The 12,377-nt window shown below is 40.0% G+C and overlaps 1 protein-coding gene across 1 annotated transcript in view; it reads right to left on the minus strand.

Annotated features, from left to right (window-relative positions):
• The window catches only part of il1rapl1 (interleukin 1 receptor accessory protein like 1), a 728,031-nt gene extending 720,946 nt beyond the window's left edge, over positions 1–7,085 (minus strand). Inside the window, exon 1 of the mRNA XM_031896701.1 lies at positions 6,051–7,085. The gene's annotated coding sequence lies outside the window, so the exon portion shown is untranslated. The remainder of the gene's footprint in view (positions 1–6,050) is intronic.
• Between the last annotated feature and the right edge of the window lie 5,292 nt (positions 7,086–12,377).

Below are 12,377 nucleotides of genomic sequence, written 5' to 3' on the forward strand. Positions count from 1 at the left end.
AGATCAGTGTGCTAGAGTAAACTGTCCAAATCAGCCATTTGGGTATTTTTTAGATGAAAAGTTCAGATTCCAGACAGATCAAATGGACCCAACTACTTGTATTATTGGGTAGTAAACTGCAGCTCAGAGAATGTGATCAAGTGCATTTTGAATTGGACTGCACTAATACTGCAATGACATTTAGGAGAAATTCACCCGGCAAGAAGTCATTGCGCCTGAAGCTAACATTTTTTAAGGTATGATCTGGTAAACTCATTAAAAGACAATTTTCCTAGGTATGCTCAGAGCCCCAGGTGAATTGGAGGAAGAATTAGTCCATTGCAGTGCAACACATTCTCAGGCTGATCAGCGGCAGACATTGCTTATTAATAACACAGTGTAAGCAAATCTGATTTGTAGATCAGTATAGGGGTCTCCTGCTAACCTGTTATAGTTCTTTTCTACGTGTTTTACAACCACAGCTTGCCATGGTCACTGCAGATAGTATCTTTCATTATCATGTTTAGCTTGGGGTATCAGACAAAGTGCTTTCTCAAGACATCCATCTTTCTAATAGCTAATTATACCAAGCAGCAAGTAAAGCTAAACAAATGGGGTACTTTACATCTAACATCTGCCTCTGGTTTCCATCTTCTTGTTACTCGCTGAGATATATGTGTGTAACTACTGGATCAAGAAATGTGCAGCAAGCAACGTATAAAGCACACCCTGTGGCATTACTTAAAAAAGTTGGCTTTGCTCGGGTGAAATTCTTATTATTCACATGTGTTGGTATGTATAGTTTATATATATATATAGTGTATAGATAGGATGGTAAGAGTGGGGCTCATTTATCAATATTGGGCACATTTGCCCATGGGCTGTAACCCATGGCAACCAATCAAATTGTTCCATTCATTGGTCTACCTGCAGCTGGCTGAAAAAAGCCAATCACTGATTGGTTGCAGTGGGTTACTGCCCATGGGCAAATTTGCCCAGTGTTGATAAATGAGTCCCAGTGTGTTTGTATATGTGCACTAGGGTTCAGTTGAAGAGGTTGAACCTGATGGACTTTGGTCTTTTTTCAACCCAACTTAAGTAAGCAAATTTGTAACTATGCAACTTGCCCTGGTGTACGTGCTACCAAACTGTGATGCTGGCCCGCCAGGGACCTAAAGAACTGAATGGAGTTGGGTGGGTAGGGAGGCTTTGTCTTGATGCAAATAAAAAGGGATACTTTGTATTACTGTTCTAAACAATAGAGCACAGTCACTGCTGAGTGTCAGTGCACTAAAATGGGTGCAAATATTGTATGTATTGACAGCATTCATAAGGCAAGCCCCAGTCATCACACACCCCAACCCTTCCTCACTTGGCTTCTCTGTCCTTAGCCTCCTGAACCCCCATGACCCTGCCCCCCCCCTCCCCACGCTCAGTAAACTAATCTCTACCCTCCTACACTCAGCTTCTGTGTAAAAATGTCTTGTTCACTTAGTTCTCTTAATTTTGGATGTGCTTCTTGCTCATGATTTTTGCTCCTGTACTTTTTGGAGCACACTGCTAAGCAAATTTAAATATAAACCATGAGTTGGAGAGGTAAGCAAGAAAAGGCATGACTGACTGTGCCCCCTATGTTTGAGTACCCTAGGCAGCTGCCTCTTTTGCCCACTCCTAGCTCCAGCCATGACTGGGACACTGACTAATTCTCATCTCAAAATGTTTTCAATATTTGGACTGTTTTTGAGGCCCTTTTAAGGTACCTGTGGGACCAGATCAAAGAGCCCATTGTCAGGCCCTGTATCAACCATAAGCATGTATGGGAACACCACTCTCAAACAGGCAACTTGAAAATTCTTGTTATTTACATGTTTTGGTATATATAGTACATGCGATCCATGTGTACTGCCTCGGACTAACAACCATGGGAATGAATAAACCATGTTTCAATATTTGTTCAAATAGAAAGTAAAACAACAGAAAGCAATTAAAATGTTTTTTTTATAGAGTACATCCAGCTGATAAAGTGAGGTGCCGGCCATGTCATCATGGCCAATGGGCAAAAGGTCCTTTTGCCCATTTAATAAAATGATCTTGACTTTTTGGGGTCCTGAGACATGACTTTCTACACAATTGCAATCCACTGGGATGCAGAGTAAAGGTAGCCATACACAGTGCGAGCCACTCATTTGGCAAACGAGCTGACCATCTCCTCATATGCCCACTTATCCTAGGGCCAAACGATCAAATTAAACCGGCGGGTGTATAGGCCATTGGACTGAGGTCCGCATCAACAAGCTGATGTGGTCCCTGATTCCCCAATTTTAGGCCAGATATCAGTCAGGTATGCCTGCCGGGGGTGCCCATACATGGGGAGATAAGCTGCCGAATCGGCCTGAAGGACCCGAATTGGCAGCTGAAATCTGCCTGTTAAGGATCAACATAAAAGACTGCCAATAATACATAGGCTGCAATTGTAGATTATTGTAAAGCACAAGTCTCAAGCTTTCAAGAGTTCTTTTCTCATCTAATGCCAGCAAAAGGAACATTGGGAGCAGTCATTTAATGGCAGCTGAAGATCCTCTGCTAGTACCTAGCTGTACTTTTGTCTTGAGCTCCCAAATCCTGGCATTATGTGAGATCACTGCTTCATTTTAGCATATAAAAAATTCACGGTGTAACAATAACCAATCAGCAGTTAGCTTGGATCAGTGTAGTGCAGTTGGACTAATGAAACCTAGAGTCTGATTAGTTGCTAATGGTTACTGCACAGGCTTATCTGCTGCGAGTTATTAAATAGAACCTACATCCCTTGCTTGCATTATTATGATGATTAGCAGGATTCCCCTTTATTTATATAGTGCCATTATATTCTGCAAAGATTATACATCATTCACATGAACCCCTGCCCCAGTGGAGCTTACAATATACAGTCCCAATCACATTAACGCATACATGTTTGCTTAGTAAATATGGCACCAGGTAAATGACTGCCAACATTGATGCAGCAACTGAACACGCCATTCACTTCTTTTGATTTGTTCACTTCTCCTTGAAAATATACTGCTTATACAATGGAAACATGTTTCAAAGAAAACACTAAAGAAAGAAACAAACCCCCATGAACTGTAACACTGTTCAGAGCAGAGGGGACAGACACTGCAGTGATAGTGTTATTGTGACCCCTGAAGGATGGAATCAAGTGTTCAAGCAACCCATCACTGACACAATGAAACAAGGACTAATGAAAGCGAGGTGACTGCTCCATATTGCGATTAAACATCAGGGACGTCCAACCTGCGGCCTTACAGCTTGTACTCAATTACTCTTTTCAGGAAGGAATGCTGGGAGCTGCAGTTCAGCAACACCTCGGACTAAGAGGTTTACTATCCCTGTTTGCATTTATTTGTTGTGATACAGTCCTTACTGTGGCTATATATATATATATATAGAGAGAGAGAGAGAGAGGGGACTCGATTTCCGTTGACTTTGTTACCCTTACAGGCACTTAAGCAATAAATATATATACGAAGGATTTGAAGCAGAATCTTCCACATCACGGCTTGAGATATGAGCAAGTCATTACCTAATATACCAGCCTGCTCTCTTGAAATGAATCACTTTGCCCAAGCAAGAGAAATGTAACCTTATAAAAGACAATTTTCCTAGGTATGTTCAGAGCCCCGGGTGAATTGGAGGAAGAAATAGCCCATTGCAGTGCAACACATTCTCAGGCTGGCCGATCAGACATTGCTTATTAATAACACAGTGCAAGCAAATCGTATGTGCAGATCAGTATGGGGGTCTCCTGAAAACCTGTTATAGTTTTTTTCTACTTGTTTTACAAAGGCAGCTTGCCATGGTCACTGCAGATAGTATCTTTCATTATCATGTTTAGCATGGGGTATCAGACAAAGTGCTTTCTCAAGACATCCATCTTCCTATCCAGAAGCTAATTATACCAAGCGGCAAGTAAAGGCAAACAAATGGGGTACTTTATGCCTGACATCTGCCTCTGGTTTCCATCTCCTTGTTGCTCACTGAGATATATGTGTGTAACTACTGGATCAAGGAATGTGCAGCAAGAAGCATATAAAGCACGCCTGTGGCATTACTTTGCATAAGGTATAAAAGTTGGCTTGATGTGCCATAAATGTGCTTGTTCCTGCTTGGAGGAAGGGGTAGCAGTCAGGGGTTGCCACTTAATATTTACTGTAACATGAAAGAGCTGGGAAACTTATATGGTTTCAGATTTCTGCATGGATGGGCTAATTAAAAATAGAACCACTTAAGCTGCCTTGGTTAAAGGTGACATTTTGGCTGTGCAAAATGCAGTTCCATTTTAATGTGTTGTTCCAACGCCACTGGACCTTCCAAACTTTGAATAATGAGCCTCTTACAGGCAGACATCTGCAAGGAAAAGAAACGGAAGCTGCTGCAATCCATTAAGTGTTAAAAATGGAAGTTTTTTTGCATAATTAATCAGAGTCTGCCCTAAACCATTCTCACGTGACGCAAGCCGTGCATTTAAACAAATGGACATGTACGTAAGATATAACCAAGTACCCCACTTTGGAGCAGAGCAGCCAGCTGGGAAGGGGGGGGTACTCTCTATCATTCATTACTGTGGTCTGTCCAGGATATTTTTTCTCTACCTCTGGAACCCAACTTTGTTGTCTGCAAAAATAAATGGCATGAAAACCCTGGCCTTAACACTGACCTTGACAAAGACTGAGGGAACTGATCTCCTCAATCGGCCCATTGTTCAGAGCTGCATTTGGAATAAACTATTTTTATGGCTGTGGCTAAAGTCGTGTGTAAACCAAGCAGCCTTTATTGGTGAACATTTGACCCATGGTAACTATACTGTGGGAAACCGGTGCTGCTTGTCAAATACATCGCAGACAAATTAAGAATTGCAGCAAAATCTCATCTCAACAGATTTCCCTCCCACTCCCATTTTTTTTTACCTCCTCCCACACTCTCCCTGTCAATTCATCTTTGGTCTCTTTCCTACAGAGGCATTCAAAAGTTAAAAACCGGCTATTAATACAAACCAGCCTATATTTTTTGATGTGTCCTTTGATCTCAGACAAGATACCCCTTTCCTTCCAATCTCAAGGCAACCCTTTCCTTCATATTAACTGTTTCATAGCCATGGGTGAGTTTCCAGTAAGTTTCCAACTATATTAAGGACCATCCGGCACCAACCCTTTCACTACCAGCCTCAAACTCAAAGCAACGTCCTTTCTCCTAACTTGCCATACGTGACAGTCAAACTTTTATATTCCATGTGTATAAGAATGATGGGCTAGCTCAGAAGCCACTGCACTGCACATAATGCCACATTCTATAGCATGGCAGACTGGCACAGGCACTGCTATCTGCATTTAGAATCAGAAGGCTTTTGATAGGAGGAATGCATATTAATTGACAACATTGCTGTAGTGAGCCTGACAGAATAGAGATTCTGCTAGAGCTGATATAGCGAGCCAAGCACTGTGCTGTGCTATTTTTTTCCCCCTTCAACAGCTTGCAGCTATATAATTCTCCTGCAGAATCTGCAGAAATAATTGCACAGCAATCCATACCAATACCCTTAATAGCATTTAACCTTCCACTGAGAGAATCAACTTAAGGCACCGGCGTCAGGGTTAAAATCTCTCCATAAATTTACATATATTGCCATGCAGGCTGCTGCAGTTTCTGGGATCTATGCAGCAGCAGCAGTAGCAGCATACTACTGAATTACTGACTTCCAGCACATGATTCATTCATTTCATTAAAGGTTTAATTCCAGCTTAGGCTATGGCATACACCAGTCCATACACTAGCTAGTTCTTTTCAGGTAACCCAGCTACACACTCACAGGCATATTACATTAATAGTGATTTCGGCGTACAGTTGCACAAGGTATAAAAAGACACGGAATGTGGTTAGCCGGCATATACATATAGATATATATATATACATGCTATGCAGCAATCAGACCATTCCTATACAATAATATGTAAGCAAGTTGCCAGTAGTTATAGCATCACTAACTGCTTGTGATAGGAAGAAAATCATCTTACCCAGCAGGATCTTTCAGATTGTTCCAGTGTGGGTATCAGTCAATGAGGCGATTGCTGCTCACTGGTCATCTCAAAGCTTTTTTTTTTTCCCCCAGCAGATCCACTTTTTTTCACCCCCCCAAATCTTTTATTTATTTTTTAAAAAAATATTATTTCCTAGGCAATTGGTTTGCTTGTCTAGTGCTAGCAATGAGTATGAGGATCCCCAGAAACAGGTGCCAAGTTCCCTAGCAAAGCTGGTAATTCCATGTAGACCTCCAATTCCTTAGAAGATCTGCTGCTGCCTCCAGCTCTCAAAGTAACCCCAGCTCTGCTCAACATCCAATCCAGGTGTGAAGCAAGGAGGATGCAAAAACTGGCAATTAAAAAAAAAAGGAGAGAAAGGGCAGAGAAGTCTGTTATCAACAGGACAGGGGGGAAAGATCTTGGAGGGGAATTCTTCACTGCGCCTGCAGTCTCCTACTGTAAAGCTCCACTATACATGCACCATCTCCATATTCAAGATGCAGCCGGAGGGGGGGGGGGGGGGCAGAAGAAAATCTCTGTGTATTTTACAAGTATCCTGCAATAACGGATCCGATGGGGTTTTCCTTGCACTGTACCGCTATGTGAAAAGAACTCCTGCCGCTGGCATGGGTGTCTCCTGGGTCCTAACACTCCCAAATGCTCAGGGGGGGGGGCAAGCGAATAAAAAATCAGTGGTCTGTTGGCTCCGAATGATGCTAATCTCCAATAAAGATGACAAGTGAGCAGCACGGAATGAGGAGAAACTTGATTAACAGCCGCGATCCCGAAAGAAATAAATCAGAAGAGAAAGAAAAAGGGGGGGGGGGGGAGCAGGGAGGGAGGTTCAAGCAAAAGCACAGATAGAAAGAAAAGGGGGAGAAACTGCAATGCATAAATGAATCCAGTGTTTCAACAAGATCTCCTCATTTGATTGAATGCATTCTCTGGCTTGCTGCAACTGCAAGTCATAAAGAAGATACTATTACTGCCACCCAATGGATGTCTTAGTCGTAGCCAATCCACAAGCGCAGCTTTCCTGCCTCCACTGAGAGAGAGAGAATTAACCCTGCACAGGCCGCAGTGACAGGAGCTGCTGTACAATCGCACTCAGCTGTGTGTGCCCATCCCATACATTGCACTCACTGTGTGCCCTATACATTCACTAGCGCCCAAGCACTGCCTATTCATTCATTTCATACTTCAAATTTGTACTTTTACTGTTGCCATGGGATCTTTTTTTTTTCTTTTGTTCCAACTGTCTGAACTGTGTGGGAACATTTCATCTTCATTGCTATCAATTCTCTCTTGCTCTCTCTCTCTCTCTCTCTCTCAAAAAAAAAAAATCTGGATCTGCTGCACAGAAAGCAAATTGAATCTTTTTTTTTTCTTCTTCTTTATTATTATCCATAAAGATATAAAAGAAATAAGAGCTGCAAGGTGCATTTAATTAAAATTCTCTAATCACTTCATGGAATTGACCTCATTTGTACAGAGTCGGTGTTCAGAAATGAATTTGAAAAAAAAAAAACAAACCCAGTAAACTGTGTTTGTGTTTAATTAGGAAATGTGTTTATACAGTGTGGTTATTACAAAGCAATGTTAGGCTATGTAAGAATAAGTAGCATCTTCCAAGGAGGGGAGAATGTGCCTCTTCACCTGGAGGCTCTGCAGTTATTAGAAACTACACTTCCCATAATTCCTCAGTGGCATTTGTTGGGGGGGGGCAGTAGCTGGAGCTTTGGGAATATTTCACAGCCTGTTCTATATTTATTTATGTGGATTTAGGCTAAATACAGAGTTCCTAGTATTGAAGCGCTCTGCATGGTATATATGCACACAGACTCGGGGTATGGTTCTTATATGGGAGCACATGATACAAACAATAAAAATATTCTACCTGAGCCTAATGTTTTGTGATACATCTCGCTAGCAAGTCACACCAGAATCTGTCAAGGAGCTGATAGTGGATGCTGTCACTTCTGTATCCACAGGAGGGAGACAATTACAGTTTTAGAACCCTTTATTCTATTCTTTTACTTTTCAGACTTGGGTAGGTAACTCCCTGCATTAAAGGGGTGGTTAACCTTTACTTTAACTTTTGGTATGTTATAGAATGTCCTGTTCCTAGCAACTTTGCAGTTGGTCTTCATTATTTATTTATTATAGTTTTTGAATTATTAGCCTAACCTTCTGACTTTTTCCAGCTATCAAATAGAGGTCACTGACCCCGACTGTTAAAAACTATTGCTTTGAGAGGTTACAATTTTATTATTATTATTGTTACTTTTTATTCCTTATCATTCAGTCCCTTTCCTATCATATTCCTATTTTTCATTTAAACCACAGTCTGTTGCTAAGATAAACAAGAGCATAGCAACCAGATAGCTGCTGAAATTGTAAGCTTGATAGCTGCTACAACAAAAGCTAAATAACGCAAAAACACAATATTTAAAGAATGTAAACCAATTGCAAATTGTCTCAGACCATCAATATCTCTGTCATATTAAAAGTTAATTTAAAGTTGAACCCCCTCTTTAATGCACTTGGATTTCATACATAGGGTTACTGCTGTCAGAGGTGATGCTATATGCCCCACAGTGCTGGGAGGATGGCTGCAGGCTGAATATTGCTCCTATACAATTTGCAATCTTATTAAGCTTTCATTATCCCTAATAATACAGTGAATAATGTACCCCCTATTGTAAAATATAAGGATAAGTCACCAATTAGTTCTATGACCATATTTTATGCAGGTGATGGAATGCCAAGATGACTTCTTATATCCTCACATTTTTCCAACAGGGGACCCATTATATATTATAATGCACAAGTTTCAGTAAGTTATGTGAGAAATTACATCACCAAGCACTAATTATAACAGATGACACCACTAAGTGCATTTTATAAGGTTATAATTTACAGGATATTCATATATATATATGTATATATAAGTATATAGACTGAGAGAGTGAGACTACATGCAATGTACAGAAAACCGTTTTATTACAAAAACTCCAACATTTCAAGCACAAACAGTGCATTTCCTCCTTATTTATATAAATAAATGGACAATTTCAAGTGTTGCTGAATATATAACAAGCTGAATGTTAGAAGCTCTGCAATGTATTGCAAACGTTCATGCTCTTTAGTTCAAAAGGGGCTGTGAATCGTAACCAAAAAAATTAACCTGTTTCTCTCTGTTCTAGTTATTGAACAGGAGCAGCCATTTTCCGACTCATGTACAGTTGTAGGAACCTTCTCTGTGGTGTCCCATTCCAGAATACATGTGAAGCACCCATTACCCTGATGGCTCAGAGTGAACTTTCTTGCTGCAGACTATAAAGAACAATTTTTGCCGTACATCCCTTTTAATTGGAGAGGGTTAGTTGACTCAGGGATTTCTCTTTCATTTGGAATGGTGGCTTTAGTAGAATACTGCACAGATGAGCAACTTTGGGACAAATAGTAAATTAAAGTGCAGTCACAATGCCCATGTTCCCGAGACCAACAACCCTCACCAATATTTTCTTTTGTTTCTTCTTTGTTCTTTGTTTTTAAATCATTAACAGTGAAAAGATTAATTTACTGTTTTGTTTTACTTATTTATATTTATCAGTATCCCCCAAATAAACAAAAGTAATGTTTACTTTTCTTTTTCTGCTTTTTACACGGCTGCTATATCCTTGCTGTATTTTACATTCTGTGTTTTACTGGTACAGCTTCACCCACAGTTTCTGAATCTTGTGGATGCATATTAAGCATGGCATTTCCTTGGCAGGTGTAGCAGCAGCACAAAATATAAACGGAAGTCAGGTTAAAGTCTGTTGGCAGTGGTAGTTAATGTCGGTTTATGACTGTAATTGGTTTCATTCTCCTGTCAAAATCCCAGTGTTGGACAGAGACTTGGCCATGTACCTCAGTAACCAGAACAATGGATGCACAGGGTGACAGAAGGATATCAATGGGATCAATATAGAGCTTAACTTCTACACTCCCCGGGTTCTTATCAGTAAAACAGTTGCACTGTTGACAGCCAATGCTAGGTTTATGCTTTATTTAGAAGCTCAGTAGCATTTTATCAAATCAACCTGGATACAGAAATACAAGCAGAGGTGTGGGGATTCATTTTCCACCTTACCCACCCCCCTTTTTATTTTATATCAGTAATAATTATAAAACTGAATAGGATTTCTGAGCAAGCCCATGGTGAATAGTAGCAGTTCTACATACTTTGTACAAAACATAAATATGACTCTGGGATCCACGTTCACATGGTAGTACATGTATAGAATCTGTTATCCAGAAACTTGTTATCCAGAAAGCTCCAAATTACAGGCAGGCCATCTCCCATAGACCCCATTTTCATAAAGTATTCACATTTTTAAAAATGATTTCTGTGTAATAATAAAACAGTGTCCTTGTACTTGATCCCAACTAAGATATAATTAACCCTTATTGGAGGCAAAACAATCCTGTTGGGTTTAATTTTACTGAAAGACCCCTTATCTGGAAATCCCAAGGTCCCAAGATTTCTGGATAAATAATCCCATAACTGTATATAACTTTGTTGCAAAAATAAACACACCTAGGGGGGCATTTACTAACCAGCGAATTTTTTAGGTCGGGGTTTTTGATGCCGATAAAGTCACAAACCCTGAAAAAGTCACTGGAAAAAAAGATTTAGTATGGAATTTTTATGCGACAAATCCGATTCCGAAAACTCTCCACCTAAAGCTGGCCATACACGCACCGATGATATCGATACGATATTCAGTGCATGTATGGCGACTTGGCGAAGCGACCGATGAAAGATCGAAAATCGCTACGTGTGGGGCTACCTAATACCTGTCAAGGTAATAAAGTCAATGGCAGATGTCCCTTCCCTGAAAAATTTTTCTTTGCTTTGAACTTTTTGAGTTTTTAAAATTTTTGATGCTGGTATTTGTTCAACAATTGGAAAAAGTTGCTGTTATCATGCGACAAGTAGTGATGAGCGTATTTTTTCACCAGGCATGGATTTGCAGTGATTTTCCGCATTTCACCATTGGTGAATTGTTTTGCGAAACTTCCATGAAAATTCACTGCGCAGATTTTATTTGGCGCGCGTCAGATTAGGCGTCAAAACGGGCGTGGTCGTGTCAAATTGGGCGCGGTCACATAAAAAAATAGCCACGGGCAACAAAAAAATAGCCGCGGCGACAAAAAATAGATTCAGGCGACAAAAAAACACAGTTGCTGCCGACAAAAAAGACGTGGGTGACAAAAAAATTGCGCGACAAATGCATTTCGCAAAATTTTCGCCGTTTCGCAAATTTTATGGCGAAGTGAAACGGGACTAGCGACAAGCTTTTTCACTTCAGATTTTATGATAAATGTCTGACATTTATGCAAACAAGTTTATCTGTGGTTTAAAAAAAATAAAAAGAGATCAATTCGAGTTGTAGTAGATCTGCCCCTAATAGCTTATGACTGTTAGAACATTGTTTCTGCCATACAGTTTATGTGGATTTTAACAGGAACACTATTAGGAGGGGAAAAAGCCACCTCACAAACATGGTTAAAGTATGTGTCCCTTTGTTTGGGGCTCCCTAGAGGCAAAAGGAATGTAGATTGAATTTTTCTGTGAGGAAGAGAGGGGATGAAGGACATTTAATATAGCCCTATTGGTGAGGAAAGCTCATGTGGTTATGCTTAGGGCTTAGGCCCATATGACTGACAGCTCATAGTGTATAACACAAACATTACTGTCAGTCTCTTGCATTCCAAACAAATATTAGGAGCATAGGTTGGCGTGGTACTATGCCCAGAGCAAAAATCCTTGTTCAACACCCCAACAAATTTAATATAAAAATATTTACTGAAATATACTTACCAATACATACCCATGGTTCTGGACCCAGTATTATACTATAACTGCTGCTCAGGAAAGAATGAAGAGAATAAAATCCGAAATAGTCGTAGTCTTTGCAAAAAATACAACTTTTTTAGTGTAAGTTAATGAAAACCACGAAAAAGTTGTGCACTTTTAACGATATTATCGTGGTGATTACGAAAAGTTCTATAAATTAGAAAAAAAAAATTGTGGTTTAATGAATAGGCTTGATGACATAAAAGAATGGAAGCTTCTGCACTAAGCATGCCTCGTCTGTTTGATAGACCACAAAGAAAACACTTGTCTGGCTGTTATTACAATGAGAAAGCTCCAATGGGATACATCAAGGAAAATTCCTAATATTCTATGCAAGGCCATGCAGAGTAGACAAAAAGTCAATAATCATTTGGAGGCAAATTATATGAAAATTAAGGAAGCAAAAAAATTAA

The sequence above is a fragment of the Xenopus tropicalis genome, chromosome 2 (genome assembly GCF_000004195.4).
Source record: "Xenopus tropicalis strain Nigerian chromosome 2, UCB_Xtro_10.0, whole genome shotgun sequence".
In the NCBI taxonomy this organism is placed as follows: Eukaryota; Metazoa; Chordata; class Amphibia; order Anura; family Pipidae; genus Xenopus; species Xenopus tropicalis.